Here is a 20,874-nt window from a genome sequence, read left to right as displayed (position 1 = left end):
AAACAGATAAATTGGACTTTATTTAATTTTTTTTTAAATTTGTGCATTGAATGATGCCGTCAAAAAACAGAGGTGGCAAAAAGATGGTCCAAAGATTCTGAGCTACTGTTGCTCTTACAAAGACTGGTGTTGGTGTTTGGTTCCCAGCATCCACACAATGACATCTGTAACTCCAGTTCCAGGGGCTCTGCTGCCCTCTTCTGGCTTCCGCAGGCACTGCACATGTGGTCCACACACAGACAACAGGTCAACACTCAAATCCTTTTCAAAGTGAAACCAACCCCCAGAATGGGAGAAAAAAATGTGCAAATCTTGTATCTAATGCTCTAGCACCTGGACTCAGCATCAAAGTGACCACCAAGCGGTTCCATTGTGTAGGTCCAGAGGATGCTCATGGGTGTGAGGGACGTAGGGAAGAGAAGAAAGTGCCCTGGGACAGGTAAGTATGGCGGTACAACACACAGAAACCACCTTAAAGGGTGGAACACATGGTCCATGAAGGATGTCAATATCTCAGTTTGAACATCTCAAAATTACGTTTCATTTATTTTGTGTGTTTGTGTGCACACGAGTTCCATAGTATGCATGTGGAGGTTAGAGAACAACATTCAGGAGTTGGTTTTCTCTCCTCATCGTGTGGGTCCTGGAATAGAACTCAGCTCACTATGCTTGGCCGAGGGTGCCCCCACTGAACCACCTTGACAGCACAATACCTCCAATTTCAAAAAAACGCTTGATAGATACATAACATGTTCTGTCTGCATGTGTGCAGTACCAGTGGAGGCCAGAAGAGGGTGTCAGTACCTCTGGAACTGGAATTACCGGCACTTGTGGGTGGTGGGAACTGAACCTGTGCCCTTTGCTGAGCAACAAGTGATCATAACCACTGAATCACCTGTCCAGCCAAGCAATACCTCATTAAAAAAAAAATACTGGGAGGCTGGAGAGATGGCTCAGTGGTTAAGAGCATTGCCTGCTCTTCCAAAGGTCCTGAGTTCAATTCCCGCAACCACATGGTGGCTCACAACCATCTGTAATGAGGTCTGGTGCCCTCTTCTGGCCTGCAGACATACACACAGACAGAATATTGTACACATAATAAATAAATATTTTAAAAATGTTAAAAAAAAATACTGGGAAATAAAGACATTGTGGTACATGCCGTTAATCCCAGCATTCAGAAGGCAGAGTCAGGCTGCTCTGAAATCGAGGCCAGATAGGTCTACAGAGTGAATTTCAGGACAGCCAGGGGTACACGGAGAAATCCTGTCTAGGGGAAAAACAAATACGAAACAAAGAAACAAACCAGCAAAAACAAAACCACCAAACTTGGAAATAGGAATCAGCAGAGAGCTAAGGGCTGTGAGGGATGCCGTCTGCAGAGCTCAGGGGGGTCGTGGAAGAAGAGTTAAGCTCGGCCTTTTCGACGGTTGCCATTTTCTGTGACCAACACACACTGCACTGATGAAAATAACATGCCTTTTTAGACGGCTGTGAGTCATCTCTCCACGCCTTGGTGGAGTTTAGGTCTGGAACTAAAGGTCTTAGCGGGTGCTGTGGCCCTTTACAAACGGCTTTTTACCTTTGACTAGGAATAGTCTGTTTTCTTGCCCACACTGAGTGTTCTTAGACCTAGGAAGGCTTTGGGAAGAAGAAGCCCAAAAATAGCGATGCCACTGGCTAAGTCAAAGCCAAAAAATGCCAAACAGGGAAAAAATTATGACAGCCAAGAGCTGTCTTAGTTGAACAATGGTTTAAGCGCTATACTGAAAATGAAGTTGAGAAAAGGAAGCTACTAAGTTATAAAATGTTCTCACTTCTCAAATGACAACAAGGATGTTCTGACTTAATGTGCAATCAGAAATAAGCGAGGCACTTACTGAGCCCTTCGGGGTTGTTTTAACTTTGGCACATTGACCGCTCCTTAATCTACCGTTATTTCAGCCAGCAATTGGCAACTCCAGAGTTACTGACGTGCTTCTCTAGCAGGGGCCGGATCATTCGGGCTGCAGCCTAATGGGAAATCTGTCCCCCGCGGGCATGGGCTCTGCTGCTGCTACTAAGGTAGCTTTAACTAACGCTCTATCGTTCTATTTATGAATAAGACTTAAGACTCAAAGGCTAGGATGAGAACCAGTGTTGTGGGAATCCAGTCAGATGTTGGGGTGACTAAGCCCTATGGGCATGGTCTTCTCTGGGTACCTGACCGGATAAGAACTGGGGACACTCCCCACTCCACCCACCCCCTTAGCCCCTCCATCCCCCCCCCCCTCCATGGTGTGGGACCGGCAGAGGTTCCCTTTGACCCTTTGACAAAGATTCCTGTGGAGCGCTGGAGAGCTGGTTCCCAGGTGGGAGGGCGGAGCGGCTGGAGAGACATAACCCAGATTCCTCCTTCTGTCTCATAATCATTGTGCATGGATTTGATTTAATAAAAGGTAAAACGGTTTTACCCAGATTTCCTGCTTTACACCTGGAAACGCAGAAAGGCTGAGTAGCAACCCGCTAACCCTCTCTCCTTGTAGGCATCCATGGAAGATCCACGTTTCCACTTAAAACCAGAAAAAAAGATGTGCCACTCCAAATCTACCCCACTATCCTGTGCCTATCTCTCCCGGATGTCCTCTGAGGCCCTAGGGTTGCTTTCTGTCAACTAGTTGCTAACACAGACTCCTGATTCGTGGTTAATTGTATTTAATTGTATTAATGCAAATGCAAACTCAGGGTTCAGAGTGTGACCGAATATCCCTCAACACACCAGACAGACTGTCTCAAACTGTGCTGAAGGCGCAAATTGTGTTTAATGTCAAGGATGGGTCCTTGGACAAAATACAATGAAGACGACTTAGTAGGAGAATGACTTCACAAACAATACATTTTACAAGCCGGAAGTTCATTCTTAGATGAAATAGATACACGGCCGCGCTGTCAAGTCCTGTGAAGGTTTCTATATGTGTTTTCAATTTCTATGCTCTGCTCTTCATTGACTATCTAAAAATAGCTCGCATGAACCAGCCTGGACAAGCACAGCTCCAGAAATTGTGTGGAAACTAGTTCCTGAAGTGTTTATTAAAGGCTAAAATTATCCCAAAAGCAGGAAGCTACTTTGTAATTCCAAAAATAGCAATCATCCCCAGCGTAAGATTATCTGGTAGTGTTAGTTTGTTTTGTTTTCATTCTTTTATTAGGCTAAAAAATATATTTTATGTATAGTGTTTTGCCTGCATATATTTCTAGGCAGTGTGTATGTGCCTACAGCACACAGAGACCAAAAGACAACATTCGATCCCCTGGAATTAGAGTTACCGATGGTTGTGGGCTGGCATGTGGATGCTGGGACCTGAACCTGGGTTCTCTGCAAGAGTAGCCAATGTTCTTCACCACTGAGACATCTTCTCTCTAGCCTCCACGTATATCATTTTAAATCTAGGTTTTGCATAAATAAACCATGTTTACTTATTATGAGTTTGGCTTATTTTACTTAATGGCCAGTTTCATCCACTTTCCTGTGAATAATCACTTCCTCTTTCTTTACAGCTACATTAAATTCCACTGAACATCATAAATTTTCTTCATCCATTCATATTTTTTAATTTTTTTTTTTTGAGACAGGGTTTCTCTGTGTGACAGTCCTGGCTATCCTGCAACTCTCTTTGTAGACCAGGCTGGTCTTGAACTCACAGAGATCTGCCTACCTCTGCCACCTGAGTGCTGGGATTAACGACATGTGCCGCTACAGGGGTAGGCTTTGAGGTCTTAGAAGCTCAAGCCAGGTCTAGTATGTTGCAGCCTCTGCCTGCTGTCTAATGATCCAGATGTAGACCTCTCAGTTCCTTCTCCAGCACCTTGTCTGTCTACACTCCACCATGCTTCCTGCCATTATAAAGGCTCTACAGGTCCTGGTGGGCTTGGTGGATCCCAGATGAGCTACCAAATGTTATGCCCAGATCACAGAGTCCCCTCAAAGCCAACTAGGAGTCTGAATACGTATGTAAAAGCAAAGAGCCTTTATATTCTTACACAAATTTAAAAACTCAGACTCTCTATGTTGTAGGATATAAGAGTTAATAAGAAGTATGAGCTAATAGGTCAACCAGTTTTTAATTGATATAGACCTCTGTGTATTTCTTTGGGACTGAATGGCTGTGGGACTGGGCAGGACAGAAAGCTCTGGCAACATAATGGTGCCAACGTGGACAAATAAATCCACTTAAAACCTGAGAGAGTTTGGGAAGGAATTCTAGACACAAAAGAACAAAGTTAAGCATGGCATTTTCTCAGGTGGGCTCTGTTTGCTAGAGGCAAGCATGTCTCATTTAAGAGAGGCTTCCTAACTCAGCTTCAGCTACAAAAAGCTTGCAGATCTTTGAGAGGCCTCACCACCAAACACTTAAATGGTGTTTATGAATAGCCAACAGCATGCTTCTTGGTGATGGCAGGGACCTTGAAACTCCATAGAGTTGTGGCAATAAACATGGCTCCAGCCAGTACATCCACCATGAGACTAGACTCTCAGAAAGCTAAGGAATGGGGTAGATCCAGCTATCAAAGCCAGGGCTTTAATCCTAGCCATATCACTTAGCAAATTAAAGACTCATGTGGTCAGAAAAAGAGAGACATATAGTAAAGATAAAGTCACATGAAAAAAAACTCAAAACAGCTTACAGTGTGCTTAAAAATATATGTAGACTTGGGAGAGAAATTGAAAAGGATAAAGCCCTTTAGAGAGAGAGAAAGAGAAAGAAGTTAGGTGTGGGGTCATACACCTTTAATCCCAGCACTTTGGAGGCATAGGCATGGGGATCTCTATGAGTTCAAGGCCACCCTGGTCTATAGAGTGAGTTCCAGGACAGCCAAAGATACACAGAGAAACCCTGTCTTAAAAACTAAAAATTAAAAGTAAAAATAAAAGAAATAGAGTTTAAAATAAAGCCACGTAAAGATGGAAAATACACAGAGAATCTTGACACTGTATGTTGTTATGTTGTCTTTGAATGGTTTGACGGCTAAGGAAGGAACAACACCTGATAAAGACATTTGATTAATACAACATATATATTTTGAAAATGTTTTAACTTCAAAATTTAAGTCAAAAGTTATATTACTTTGGAGAAGAGGTTTTGCTTTTGTTTCCACAGGAAATGAGAAGCTGTAAATTCATTTAGTTAAGAAAAATCAGGTTTGCTCAAAGAAGACCCTCTGAAAAATCTCCAAAAGAAGCAGATGGCCCAGATAATCCAATGTTTAAGAGAACCTCTGTTGGAGTTTCCTCTGAATTCTGTATCCAGAACAGCCTCAAGACTACTGGCTGAGATAATCAAGCCTTAAAGAGTATTCCAGTCAGGACTTGACCATAATCCTAAATTTTCTTTAGGTCCCATAAGATTATCAGTGCCCCCAGTCAGCAGAAAGTAGCCTAGAAAACTACACCCGCATGCCCAATAAATGGATTATGGATGTTTGTCTTTGTTTAGAATGTCGGTTACAAGTTGTTATGGATAATGGTCAGGAAAGAAAGCTAAACAAAAGAGATTCAATTCCGAGTTCTTGTTTTGAAAAAAGAAAAGGAGGGTGGGGAGTGCTGTGGGACAGTGGTCTTGTCCCTGTAAAGCTTTGTCAGTTGTTTGAAAGACGCAAGCTGCCAGCTGGAACCTTGCCAGTAGGCCACGAGCCTCGTGGTAAAATATAAAATAATAGAAATGGGTTAATTTAAGAGATAAGAGTGAGTTAGAAATCTTCATAAGATAATAGGCCAAGCAGTGTTGAAATTAATACAGTTTCTGTGTAGTTATTTCGGGGCTGAGCAGTCAGAAACAAACAAGCAGCTTCCTACTACACTGTGTGTTCAGTATATTGGAGTGATCTGAGAGCCCCAAGCTCGGTTGGGGTTCAGTTTTTATAATGAAAAAGGTAGGGTGAGGGATGTCTAAGGTTCAGGATCCCTGACTGGATGGCATTTGTCTATGGGTGCCCTGGGAAAAAGCTATGGTTATTAGTGTAGTTATTCACCCTTGTGAAGGCCTATAACGAAAAGGAGTAGATGGAATGAGGGGAGTGGTGACCTCAGGACAAGACTACACCTACCTCAGCTTCCAATTTGTGAAAATAAATTGTTAAAATGCTTAGGGTAGAGTGTGGTGGTGCTCACCTTTAATCCCAGCACTCCAGTGGCAGAGGCAGGTGCATTTATAAATTTGAGATCAGCCTAGTCTGCAGATCAAGTTCAAGGACAGTCAAGCTTAGGCAGTGAAGGAAATCATCAAAACCAGAAAGCTGGTGTAGCTGTAGTTAAAAGAGGGGACCATGTTCCAGCCTCAGCAAGCATCAGAACTCGGCAGCTTTGGCCATGTGGTTCTGGATTTAGAGTCAAAGGTAAAAAAGAGGTAATGAAATCTCCCTCTATGACTAAAAAAAACTGCCGAGGCCAGGCATGTGTCAGGGTGTCCCAGCATGGAGGCCAAGAGAGGCCATTGTGTGAAGTTGTGAGGTAAAGCCTGGATTGTCTTGGAAACTCCAGACTGTTGGAGATGCCAAAGCTCATATGGAGAGGAAGCAGCCCAAGAGGAAGAAGTGCGTTGCAGTCAACAAAGCTGAGAGGATCTGGAGATCTGAAGAGCGCTGTGATATCAGACGTAGAGATGCAGAGTTTGGAGTCTCCCCAGTTGCTTTTCAGTCCTGCTTCAGTACGGCATTTCCTCACTATGCTCCCTTCCCTCCACTTTGGAATGGTAATGTATATTCTGTGCCATTATATGTTGGAAATATGTGGTCTGCTTTTTTTATTTTGATTTTATGGGGGATGATAGTGAAGAGATTGCCATGAGTCTCTGAAGATACTTTGAACTTTTAACAATGTTGAAACTATTATAGTCTGTGGGACTTCTGAAGTTGGACTAAATGCATTTTGCATTATTACACAGTTATAAACCTATGGAAATCAGACAGTAGAATGTTGTGGTTTGAATGAAAATGGCCCATAGGCTTATAGGGACTGACACTTTTGGGAGGTGTGGCCTTGCTGGAGTAGATGATGTGTTGTTGAAGGAAGTGTCACTGGGGGTGGGCTTCGAGGTTTCACACCCTGAAACCAGGACTAGTGTGCCTCAGTGTTCTTCTGCTGCCTGCAGATCGAGATATAGAGTTCTCAGCTCCTTCTCCAGCTTCATGTATGTCTGGAACCATGCTTCCTGCCATGATGATAATAGAATAAACCTCTGAACTGCAAGCTAGCTACCACAATTAAATAGTTTCCTTCACAAGAGTTTCTCTGGTCATGGTGTTTCTTCGCAGCAATAAAACTCTAAGACACACACTTAGTTAGGGTTTCTATTACTGCAACAAAACACCATGACCAAAAAGCAACTTGGAGAGGAAAGGGTTAATTTGGCTCACACTTCCTTCTTGCTGTTCATCATTGAAGGAAGTCAGGACAGAAACCTGGAGGCAGGAGCTGATCTAGAGGCCATGGAGGGATGCTGCTTACTGGCTTACTCCTCATAGCTTGTTCAGTCTGTTTTCTTATAGAACCCAGGACCATCAGCCCAGGGATGGCACCACCCACAATGGGTTGGGCCCTCTCCCATCACTCACAAATTAAGACAGTGCCCTACAACTGGATCTTTTGGAGGCATTTTCTCAGTTTAGGTTCCCTCCTTTCAGATAACTCTACTTTATGTATCAAGTTGACATAACTAGCCAAAACAGTGTGTGTACGTGCGTGCGTGCGTGTGTGTGTGTGTGTGTGTGTGTGTGTGTGTGTGTGTTCATGGGTTCATGTTGGTGCCCACAGAGACCAGTGGTGTCATATCTCTCTAGAGCTGGACATGCAATTGTGTGCCACCTGACATGGATGCTGGGAACTAAACTCTGGTCCTCTGTAAAAGCATATATCTCTTAAATATTTGTCCATAAAAGTTTACAAAATTGTAACTTTTTGTGAATCCGTGCCTATATATTAAAATACATAGTGTCCTTGTTTATCTCTTTTAGCTTTTATTTGGACCTACTTTATTAGATATCAGAATAATTACACAAGCTGCTTCCAGCTTCCATTCACATGAGAGTCCTCCTTTGACTCTCAGGAGTGCATGTTTGCAGTCAGTGTGTTTCTTGGAGGTAATTCTTAGTTGGGTCTGGTTTCTTGGATCTATTCAGCAAGTGTGTATCTCTTCACTTGTGAGGCAAGGCGATTTATGTTTAGTCATTACTGAGAGACGTTATAAATTCCTGTGATTTTTAGTTGTTTCTTTCCTTATTGTTTGGATTATCGTTAGCCCCTTTCTCTCATGTTGGTATTAGCAGTTTTCTAGTTTACCATATTGGGCATGATGGATTCTAACCTAACTCTTCTTTGTTCATCTATTTCTCTTATGAAATTGTTTTTTTTTTCCTGTGATCTCATAATTTTAATCACTATCTTCTCTGTGTAGTGTTCTTCTGTAGTGCTGCCTTGGTCATCATGACCTGCCTCGTCTGTGCATCCTGAAGTTTATTTTTAGGCCCATTTTAAGAGATAGCTTCATGGCTGAAATAACCTTGGTTCTTGGTTGTTTGCTTTCCTGGCTGTTAGGGTTCTCTGACATCATTCAAACTTTTCCACCTTCATTAGTGAGTTGGCATTTTTGTTTTAATATTGTTTCTTCACTTGAAATTTTTGACATCTTAACTATATATTATGGAAAAGTTTTTCTTTGGTCATGTCTATCTAACATTCTAAATGTCCCTTACATTTAAATGTTTATTTCTCAAGAAATTTTGGTTGCCATTTCATTGATTAGATTCTTTAGTGTTTACCCAGACTTTTTCTTCTACTTATGGATTCTTAAGTTTTCTCTCTTGATATTTTTCTTTTATAAAAATTAATTTTTTTTCAATTTTTAAATTTTTTTCTTTTGGTTTTTATATCAGAGCTCTTAGATATTGTGGTCAAGTTCACTTACTTATTTTTTTGAGTTTGGATGTTGACTTCAGCAAACTCAGCCTCCAACCCTGGTGTGGGAGAATTGTCTGTATTCTGTCAATCATGTATTTTAATAAAACACTGATTGGTCAGGCAGGAAGTATAGGCGGGTCAACCAGACAGGAAGTAGAGGAGGGGCCATGAGAACATGAGAATGCCAGAAAGGAGGGAGCCCATTCCTCCTAGTCCAGCCCAGACCACCGAAGAGGCAACATGTGACCTGTCCAGCTGAGAAAGGTACCGAGCCATGTGGCTAGCATAGATAAGAATAATGGGTTAATATAAGCTATAAGAGCTAATAAGAAGTCTGAGCTAATGGGCCAATCAGTTTTATAACTTACGGAGATCTCTGTGTGATTTTCTTTGGGGCTTGCCAGCTGTGGGGTACAAGGTGGGACAGAAACCCCAACAAGCCGGCCCCCTCATGTTACACAACCCTCCTATTTTTTTCTGGTCCAGTATGTCTACTGGTGATGCTTTCCACTGCTGTTTCATTGTTTGTTTCTAATTTGATTCATTGAGCTTTACATATCCAACATTTTTCCACCCCCCCAAAAAAATTCTAAGTTTTCTCACTCAATTTTCCTCCCATGATGCTCTTTTCTCATCCATATTGCTGTCTTTTGTTTGTGTGTTTTCTCATTCATTTTCTTGACTTTTCCCTCTTTGTTGTTGGCTTTCCTTCCCAGATCTTGGACTGAATTCCTCAGCTTGTTTGTATACTCTTTCATTATCAGAAAACTTCTAAAATCTCCACTTGGTGTTTCCAGTATTTCAGTATCTTTAAGTCTAATAGCTGAGGATTTATCATATTTGGCTTTACTTCTCCAATACCACTCCTGTGATGTTGTGGTGCAATTTGTGAGTATATTGGTTTGGATATCATTTCCAATTTGGAAGAGTTGTTTGGGGAGGATCCTATTCCTTTTCTTTAAGCAAGCTGATATTAAAGGCTCGATGATCAGTACAGTCAATGAGGACAAAACAAACCAGTGGATTTGTTTCCTCTTTTTGACATGATGTTGCATGTTTCATGCTGTGTCCATCTGCTTCTCCATTGTTCCATCCACCTCTTCCGGTCTCCTTTTACTTCCTTAGTTGGTTTCTGAGCTCTTCTTTCTTGTTTTGGAATACAGTCTATTTTATTAACATTTATTTTTGTAAAAAGTATTTTTAATTCATTCTTTGAGGATTTCATACAATGTGTTTTGATATCACCTTCCAACTCCTCCCAGATCTGTCCACATCTCCCTACCCTCTCATGTCCCCTTTTATTTATTAACCCAACTCTAATATGTGCTGCACTTCTGGGTGTGGGGTATTAACTGGACCATGAGTAACCTACAAGGAACCACACCCTTAAAGAAAATTTACCCTTTCTTCCCCAGAAGCCATCAACTGTCTTTAGTTCCTCAATCAGTGGTGAGGCTCATGAACCCCTCCCCACTCAGGCTGGAATATCTGCTGGCTTGATTTTACACAGGCAACCACAGCTTCTGTAAGTCTGTAAATACATTAACCCTGCCATGTCCTGAAGACAATATTTTGCTTGATCCTCCCCAGCTTCTGGCTCTTATAGTCTTCCACCTACTCTTTCTCAGTTGTCCCTAAGCCTTGAGAAGAGGTGTGATATACATGTTCTAATTGTGCCCAAACACTTCTCGGACTGATTCTGTGTCCTTTGACCAGCTGTAAGTGTCTACATTAACTAGAATTAACTAGTTAATGAACACGGAGAGCTCCACTGATCTATGGGTATAGAGAAAGGAATTTAGAGAGAAGTTTGTGAGACTCTATCCATTTAGCAAAATATCAGAAATATGTTCATTCCTGGGGCCTGTGAACTCCCCAAATGTGAATTCTTGGTGAGACTTGCATGCCATTTTATGTATTTCTCCTTGTAAAGTAGCTAGTTACTCCAGAATACTTGTGCCAATACTGAAACTTTTGGCATTTGTAAAATCTACAAAAGTCATTATGGCACTTCATAGAATCTGGTTGTATTGTTATTTATTTAATTTTGTTTTTCCAGAGACCATTCAGTATCAAGGGCACTTGCTCTTCCAGAGTACTCGGGTTCAATTCCCAGCACCCTCATGGTGGCCCACAACTGTCAGTAACTCCAGCTTCTGGGGATCCAATGTCTTCTTCTGGCCTCTGCATGCACCAGGCATGCAATGCAGTATATACAGTTATACTACATGCAGGCAAAACACCTGCATATATAAAATAAAAATAAATAAATGTTATATATGCTGGGGCACCACGTGTATATAGGGCCTGAAAAGGCCAGAAGAGGGTAATTTGATTTTGAAGGTATAGACCATGTGGGTGCTGGGAATTGAGGAATTGAACCAGGGTCCTTTGGAAAAGAAGCGAGTGCCTGCCATAGCTGAGCATCTCTCAGGCCCCAGAGTTTGTTTTTTCCTTTTATTTGTTTATTTATTTATTTATTTATTCAGTATTCTGTCTGTGTGCATGTCTGCAGGCCAGAAGAGGGCACCAGACCTCATTACAGATGGTTGTGAGCCACCATGTGGTTGCCGGGAATTGAACTCAGGACCTTTGGAAGAGCAGGCAGTGCTCTTAACCTCTGAGCCATCTCTCCAGCCCCAAGTCTGTTTTTTCTTATTTTGACCTTTATTCACTGGTTCACAGAGAGGAAGTGTCTAGTCTACCATCTCACCTGGAAGGACTTTTTCACCCTCTCTTAACTTCTGTATACACTCAAGAACTTTAGGGTTAATGGAATCTTTTTGTTGTCTTAATCAATATGCTCTAATGTTAAGGGTAATTTTAGGTTTACAAAAATTGAAAGTACAGTTCTGGTACACTTGCTCCTTTCCACTACCAGACTATACAGTTTCTCTATCAATATGCTACTGGATTCCAATTAGTCATCAACTATTGAAATCCTAACATTGTTTAAAACCCAGAGTTGCCTGGGGCAGCAGTGGCGCACGCCTTTAATCCCACCACTTAGGAGGCAAAGGCAGGCGAATCTGTGAGCTCAAGGCTAGCCTGCTCTACAAAACAAATTCCAGGTCAGCCAGGGTTATACAGAAAACTCTATCTTGAAAACAAAAGTAAACAAATAAATTAATTAAATAAACCCATAGTCGATGCTATGATTCACTGTTTTAAATTTAACTGATACATAAGAACATAAAAGTTGTATACAGTAACTAGAAACAGTGGCTTGTTGTCCCATACAGTCTGGAAGCAGAAGAGGGGAATTCTTCATCTCAGGAGTTTGAATACAGCTGGGTAAGGAGCAAGGGAGGGGTACAGGGAGGTTGTACACACTCAAGTAGTACCATGTAGTGTTTTATACATGCAAACTATTATGTGATACATACAGCTAAACATACCTACCTTCTCAAACATGTATTATTCCTAGTCTTTTGTAGTTGGTTCATATAAAAATATAGTTAGATTTTCATTGTAAATCTTTCATACATATGAATTATGATGTTTGGATTTTTCCATCTTCTTTTCCTCCTCCTCTTCTTCTTTTTGGTTTTTCAAGACAGAGTTTCTCTGTGTAGCCGCCCTATTCTTCTGGAACTAGTTCTGTAGACCAGGCTGGCTCCCGAGTGCTGGGACTGAAGATGTGCACAACAGTCGCCTGGCCTAATGCTTCGATCTTTTGATCCAGAATAATTTCACTGCCCCCAAAATTCAGATCCTGAAAGACACCCAGCAGGTTACAGCAGGGTGTCCTGAGGGGCATCTTGCCCTTCTCACCATTCTGTTCAAGTTCTGCTGTTTTGTTGTATGCGTATGGGTGTTTTATTTGCATATATATCTGTGCATCATATACACATCTCGTGCCCATGGACGCTAGAAGAGAGCATTGGCTCCCCTGGTACTGGAGCTGTAGGCAGTCGAGTTGCCCTGGGGGGCTGGAAATCAAGCCTGCGCCTTCTGGAAGAGCATCCAATGGTCTTCACCACTGACCATCTCTCTAGCCTGTTCTGTTTCTTAATCTACTGTGAGTTCAACAGCTCTGCTTTGTTGTACCCTCACACCACAATGAATAAACCATGAATTGAATATCTCCTTATTTAATTTCTGTTAGGTATTTTGTCACAGCAATGGGAAGAGTACTCAAATAGCTTGTTTCTCTTAGTGCAAGAATATTCTTTTGTATTGATATACCACATCTTTTTTAAAATTTGTGTGTGTGTGTGTGTGTGTGTACATACATACATACACATGTACCATGGAGTAAACGTGGAGGTCAAAGGACACACTTGTCAGCTCTCTTCTCCCACCATGTGCATCCTGGGATCAAACTCAGGCCATCAGGGTTGGTGGCAAATGCCTTTAGCTGCTGGGTCATCTACCAGCCCACCACTGGTTTATGTATCTATTGAGTTCCTAACATTGGCTTAGCTGCCTCCACAGTTTGGCAATTTTGAATGAAGTCGTCTATTTGGGTACAGGTCACTACATGGACATAGAAGTTAAGAACCCGTTTGAATAAGTACCAACAAATGGAATGGCTACGACACATTGCGGGAATACGCTGTAGTTTTGCAAGAAACTGCCAAACCGAGTCCCATAGTGGTCCCACTAGCAATTAACGAAGAGTTTCTGCTGAACTCAGACCCTCATCAGCATCCGGGTGTCACCCGGGCTCCAGATTTTAGTTAATTTTCGTAAATGTGGATGTGGTACCCCATTGCCATTGCAATTTGTAATCTCTAATGGCATACCGAAGCATACTTTATTTTTAGCTTAAAGCCAGTATTGATCTTATTTGTTTAATCCAACATAAATGTCTCTGTGAGGTTACACATGACAAATGGAATTCTATAATGAGCCAGGCGGTAGTGGCGCACACCTTTAATCCCAGCACTCAGGAGGCAGAAGCAGATGGATCTCTATGAGTTTGAGGCCAGTCTGGTCTACAACATGAATTCCAGGACAGCCAGGGCTATACACAGAGAAATCCTGTCTCAAAAGGCTAAATAAACAAACAAATAAATGGAAAAAAGGAGGAAAGAAAAAAATAATTCTGTACTGACTTTTTTTTTTTTTTTTTTTTTGATTTTCGAGACAGGGCTTCTCCATAGCTTTTGGTTCCTCTCCTGGAACTAGCTCTTGTAGACCAGGCTGGCCTCGAACTCACAGAGATCCGCCTGCCTCTACCTCCTGAGTGCTGGGATTAAAGGTGTGCGCCACCACCGCCTGGCTCTGTACTGATTTTACTGTTTTTAATTTTTATTTTTATTTTGTGCTCCTGTAAATGTGGCAGTTTACAGGGTGGTTCATGGGTTTTCTATCCTGGTTAGCTGGCTTATCTTTTCTTATACAATTAACACTTTATCTAAATCACTGTGGCACACGGTTAAAATCCCAGTACTGAGGAGTCTGAGACAAGATGATAGTATTTTGAGTTTGCCTGAACTACATATGAGACCCTGCTTCAAACCAATGAAGAGAGGGGTGGTCATCACATTAACACAGTGTAGTTGACTTTTAGATTATTTATGTTATGTTTTTAGTTCATTACACATAATTTGATTTAAAATATTGATGGCAAGATAAAAGGTTTATAAATCCAGTCACTTTTTTAAATGAAAAGTCAGCATGTCTTGAGGTTGAATGTTTATGAGTCTTCTGATTTTTGCCATAAGTTCATGCCAATGAACTAAGATTTTTGCAATTCTCTAGGAAAATACTTCAATTTTTTTATTAAAGATTTACTTTTGTTTTATGTTAGTGCTTTGCCTGAATCTATAAATGCCTGTGCACCACAAGTGTGTGGTACCCATGGAGGCTGGAAGAGGGTGATGAATCACCTGGAACTAGAGTTACAGAGTATTATGACATCAAAGCTGGGTTCTCTGGGAGAAAATCCATTGCTCTTAACTGCTGAGCTACCTCTCCAGCACCTACAAAAAGTATTTTATGGTGCTAAGGATTAAACCCAGAATTTGGGGCACAGTCCTAATGCTCTATCACTCAACTACAACCACAGCCCCACAACACGTGTTCAGAAAGCTTGGTCTAGTTTACACATTGCAGCACAAATCCTATCAGGTACTTGGCTTCTTAGAAAACACTGGCTGATACAAAGAACAGGCTGGTCATCAAGTAATGCAAAGTCTACACAAATGGGCTGGGGAGATGGCTCAGCATAAGGAATGCTTGATGCTCTATCATGAAGTCTGGAGTTTGGATCTTAGTATGTGCACTGGGCAGACCACAAACTCATGGAACCCAGCTCCAAGGGACTCGATACTTTCTTTTGGCCTCTGTGGACACCACATACATGCATATAGGCTCTCAAAGACACACTCACCCATAAATACACATGAGAATATGTTAAAAAAGTCTACTAGACAAAGTATAACTGCATTTTCTGAAAGTTCTAGAACGGAGTGTACATTTATCATTTATACAATTCAGTTGGCATCCTGTGTTTCACCTGTTCTATGAAGGTTTATCACAGACTAGGAAAGGTTAGAAAAGTGCTCATTTATATTTGACTGCATCTTTGCAGGCTTTGTTGGCGGGCTGAAACATCATCTCTCATGCAGCCTCTGTTCAAGCTGTTAGACCCTGGGGGTTGGGAACTTAGCTCAGTAGAGTATGTGTCTACTGTGAGAAAGGCCCTGGGTTAGGGAAAAAACAAAAAACCAGAAACACAATTTGAATATGAAATGTTTGACTATTGAGAGATTTCCCACTAATCTATAAAAGCAACACAACTAGACTGCATATTAGTGTGCATACCTGGTGGTTTCAACACTAAGAAGGCTAAGGCAGAAGGACTGACAGAGAGAGGAGAGGCACAGGTGTGCGGAAAACATTGTCTTAGAACAAGTCACAGGACAGGCAGGCTGTCAACTAAAATTTCACATTTATTATTAATAGGATATTTTCTTTTGTCTGTTTAAAAACTCTATCCTTTCTGCAAAACATAAAAACTTACAAATCTTTCTATTCTTCCCTTGATACAGTCTCCTCTGCAGGCATTCATGCTACTGAGTTACAGTTGAAAATTACTTTTGTCTTTTGTCTTCTTGAGTTGTTTGAAAACTACATCACAGTGCTTGTAACCCAAGCCACCAGGAAGTAGAGTCCTCCTCCAGTCTGGCTCCACAGAATAGCTGAGAAAAGGTTACTGTGGTGATATCCTGTTGGTACAAATAAAGCTTGAAGATCAGAGGGTGGAGCTAGCCACTAACTAACCATAGAGGTCTGGAGGTCCAAACAGACAGACAGGAAGTGATATGACTGGGCAGAGAGAGGAAGTGATAAGGTGGGAGGAAACAAGAACTCAGTCTCTTTTCGGCCAGAAAGTTGAGAGGTAAGGTTGCAGTGGTTTGGCTCCTTCGTCTCTCTGATCTCTGAGCATTTCCTCCTATATCTGACATTGGGTTTTTACTATTAAAACCTGTTAGAACTCATGCTACAGGTTATTTCCCTAGACTCTGAATCCTGGCCTCTCATTCAACACCTTACTGAAAAGAGACTAGATCAAATTTATCAGGGGCCTTGAGTACCAGCCTAAGTACCCCTGAGGGCTCAGAATTGGATGTCTACAGAAGGCTAGGATCCGAGGGTAAAAAATTAACTCAAGTATATTACCTCTGTATCTTCTTTATTTTTTGTGCAAGAGAAAAAATGAAGTGAAGGGGGTGTGAAGGAGAGGAAGACTAAGAGGAGGAAGGAAAAGAATAAAGGGAAGAAAGAAGGAGAGCAAGGGGAAGAAGTAGCCAGGAGAAGAAGCAGAAGAGTAAGAGTAAGGGCTGACCTTGACAAGGTTTCTAGTTTTTACATGGTTAGAAAATTCCATAGGACAATGATAATATGCATATCAAAATCACAAAAAGGGCAGGTAGAACCTGACAAAGCAACACTCTGGAACAGGTGGCACCACCTAGGAAAGAGCCAGCATCCAAGGGGAAAACCTGACATCCCAAACCATTAGACAAAGTTACTAAACATCCCTGAGTCCTGGATTCACCTACTCTCCTCATCTAATCTCATTTGTGACAATCAGCTTTGGGGACATCCAGATTTGTTTGTTAGCAAAGGTGGGGCATGATGTGTTCCTGCTCAGTGCCTGTCTTCTATAGAAATGTCTATGTGGTCTGTTAGCAGGTAATTGTTTGGGACTGACTCTATGTAAATTTGACTGTTAGAACAAAGAGTGAATGCCACCACTCCAAGGTCTCTGGTGTGGGGGTATGGAGCAAGGTCATTCCACTTCCTGTGTAGAGGTTACATTGCTAAGGTGTTCTGGGAATGAATTCCATTTAAAGGGAAGAATCATGGCTTCACAAGGTTCCCACAGACATGACAGTGACTTTTCCAAGTGACAAATATTCCCGCAGCTCTGCAAAATGGATTGTTCCCTGTGGATGTGTGCACATACACTTCCCGTGGATCTGCCTGTAATGGATTAATAAAAATGCTACAGGATCCCTTGGCAGCACCAGGCATCAAAAACACTGCAGGTCCCCAAGCGGTGGCAGCAGGCCATGTATCGGTAGGCAGCAGGCCCTGAGAGTAGCAGACACACAGCAGAGGGCAAGAGACAGAGACATGGGGGACACACCATGAAGGGTAAGGTTGGATATTTATTAGTGGGGATGGAAGTTGGAACGGAAGGGGAAGGAGAAAAGGAGAGAGAGGGGGTGGGGGAGAGAAGGGAAAGACAGAAGGGAGAAGGGGAGAAGTGGAGAGAAACAGAAGCTGCCTCTTCAAGAGGGAGATGGAAAAAAAAAGAAAAGGAATTCAGGCTGCAAGCTGAAGATCAGCCTGCCTCAGTGGACAGGGGAGGGAGTGGGCGTGGCTTGTCTCTTAAAGAGACAGAACAGATCATTACACTGCCTATTGGTCTGTCAGCTGTGTGTTCCCTGTATAGTCTTGTGGGCTCCAAGAGAAATTAGCCAAACACTCATCAATACTATCAAACAAAGCAATAATGTATTCCTAAGGAGACAGACATAAAGTAATGTCTCTTCATCTTCTGCCTCCAAGGGGCACATATGAGCTCGTGAAAGCCCTTTTCTTTATAGACAGAGAAAACACTTGCTCATATAAAAATTTAACTACAGATGCAATGCCCGCAACATCAGGAGGAGGGTACAAATGGGAAACTCTATGGTTGATCTTAAGGGTTATACCTCTTGCTCGCTTAATCTTTCACTTAATGAACATATGCTAGATTCATTTGTAGCAGTTAATTGTGTAAGCCATTAAGTTGCCAGGACTTGTCAATTTTCCAAAGGTACTCACTTGTTCCTGTTCACTTGTATGTATTCATACTCAACTCTTCTTATTACTAGGAATTACTGTTCTGGTCTCATCTGGTGGTGCAGGCTTGAAATCCCAGTTACTCAGTAGCAGGAGAATGACAAGTGTCTCAAAATAAAAACATTTTTTTTTTGTTTGTGTTAATGTAAGGGCTGGAGTGGTGGCTGGCTGCAGTTTGGTAAGAACGAGTATACTTGGCCTGCATGAGTACTTAAGTTCAATGACACTACTGAAAAAGAAAGTTATTTTCCGATATCTACACTGCATTCACAATTGGGAATTATCACTTAAAGATCTCTTGTTGGTACTTTCTGAGGAACACATATGCTCGTGCAGAATTACAGGTATTCCTCCAGAAATCACTTCCATGTTCTCATGGACATTCCCAAGCTGAAAAATGGCCAAGTATCCCCGTGATGTAGCCTTCTTGCTGAAGTGTCTTTGGAGAGAAGTTGTCTATAAAGTACAAAGATAATATCTCTAAAGAACTTGTGGGACTCTTGCTATGCCCACTGGCAAGAATACAGGCTTTTAGACTGAGGGTCACTGTTCCAAGATCCATGATGCACTCTTCCTCACAGAGACAATGCCTCTCACAGAGGCCTCTATTTTAAGCACATGCACAGCATTCTGGAAGATGCACACATCTTGAAGTTTGACAGCTTCTCTTATTACCAGAAGAGCTTAACAATTCTAATGACCACCCCACTAACATCTTACTGATGGTCTTCAGGTGTGCGGTGGTTTAAGCAATGCCCCTCAGCATCTCAGGTATTTTGAATACTTGATCCCCAGTAGATGGCACTGTTTGGGGAGGCTTAGGTGGCGGGTGCAGCCTTGATGGAGGAGGTAGGCAACTGGGGACTGGCTTTGAGATTAGAAGGCCAGGGTCACTTCTAGTTCACTCTGGTTCTTTGCTTGCAATTCAAAATGTGCACCCAGCTTTCATGTCCTAGCCATTGTGGACTCTGACCCTTTAGAACCAGAAGTCCAGTCCTTCTTCTACTAGATCAGTGGTCCTGCTGCACTATCAGAGCAACAGAAAGAAACTGTGTGCCATCTTGATGTGGGAAAGTCATCTCTCTGTTGCTTTCATTGGTTAATTAATAAAGAAACTGCTTGGCCTGATAGGTCAGAACATAGGTGGGTGGAGTAGACAGAACAGAATGCTGGGAAGAAGGGAAGTGAGGTCAGACATGATGGAGCCAACCGCTAGGTCAGACATGCTGAATCTTTCCCGGTAAGACACCACCTCGTGGTGCTACACAGATTATTAGAAATGGGTTAAGCAAGATATGAGAGTTAGCCAAGAAAAGGCTAGATATAATGGGCCAGGCAGTGTTTATATGACTACAGTTTGTGTGTTGTTATTTCAGGTGTAATGCTAGCCATGCGGGGAGCCGGGTGGGATGAAAAGCAGGCCCACTCCCCTCACTACACCATCTTATAGAACAAAATCCTTCGGTGATTTTCTGACTTCCTATACTTCCACTCCAGCAAGGTCTTAAAGTCTTTTTATTTTTCTAATGTCTTCTATGACAACTCAGGTATTGAAATTGGCTTAGTGTGGGCAGATTTTTCTTCTGACTTGTAGTGTAGATGGAGCAGCAGGCTGCCTTCCTGCCACCTGGCTCCCTTCCCTTCTTCCCAGCATTGTGTTCTGTCTACTCCACCTACCTAATTTTCTGACCTATCAGGCCAAGCAGCTTTCTTTATTGATCAACCAATGAAACAACAGATTGACAAATGACCTTCCCACATCATTGTAGGATCCACTTCAGGGAGTTTGTACCATGCTCTGAGCACTTCTTGTGTCAAGTCTTATGTCCTAGACACTGTTGAAGCGTCTATAAAACCCAGCCCCACAGAGAAGCCTAGAAACACCAGTTCCATGTGTCCTGGATGCACTGTGATGTGACCTAAACCTACAGACCTGGCTAGCAGAAAAGGGGGCAGACGGTGAGGCAGGACCCTAATAGATCTCAGAAAGATGTATACTTTCACTAGGGAGGCATGAGCCACCCCCATAAGCCGGAGCACTTTAGAGGACTCAAGAGAACCAAAATCTTTGGAGCCATGCATCCAAACAACTTCATCTTGTGTGTCAGGGTCTCAAGTTTTCCCAACCTGGGTCTTGACCTTTATGTAACAGATCTGCCTCATCTGGCATCCAAGCATTGATGAAGCTGAGTATCTTAAGTCCTGAGTCTTCAGCCTTTCGTTTTGCTCATGGGGACTGAACCTGGGGCCTTCTACATGCTGGGCGCACTCTACTGCTGAACTATATCCCAGCTCCAGGACTCTAGTTACACTTCTTACACTTCTGTGAAAGGTGACTTTGGCAGCTACCCAGATCTTTTGTTGTTCAGACCTGATAGTTTAACTTTTCAATAGCCTTCCATAAGGGATGCTATAGAAAAAAATTCTATTTCTTTCACCATTATTATATTGAAGTTAAATTCCCAATATGGTCTCTCTCTTCTCTCTACCAATGACAGAGGTCATACAGGCACACAACGATATGGCTACCTAGAGCCCTTGTGGTCACCGTCGTCCACGCTCTCCAAATGTCATACGTCATATTGCTGAAATCGTCCCTTCCTTTTAATCTCCTCCCCCCCCCCCCCCCCCCCCCC

Source organism: Alexandromys fortis, unplaced genomic scaffold, assembly GCF_014885135.2.
Source record: "Alexandromys fortis isolate MF-2015 unplaced genomic scaffold, M_Fortis_MF-2015_v1.1 scaffold_41, whole genome shotgun sequence".
Taxonomy (NCBI): Eukaryota; Metazoa; Chordata; class Mammalia; order Rodentia; family Cricetidae; genus Alexandromys; species Alexandromys fortis.
Note: the sequence above shows the minus strand (reverse complement) of the source record.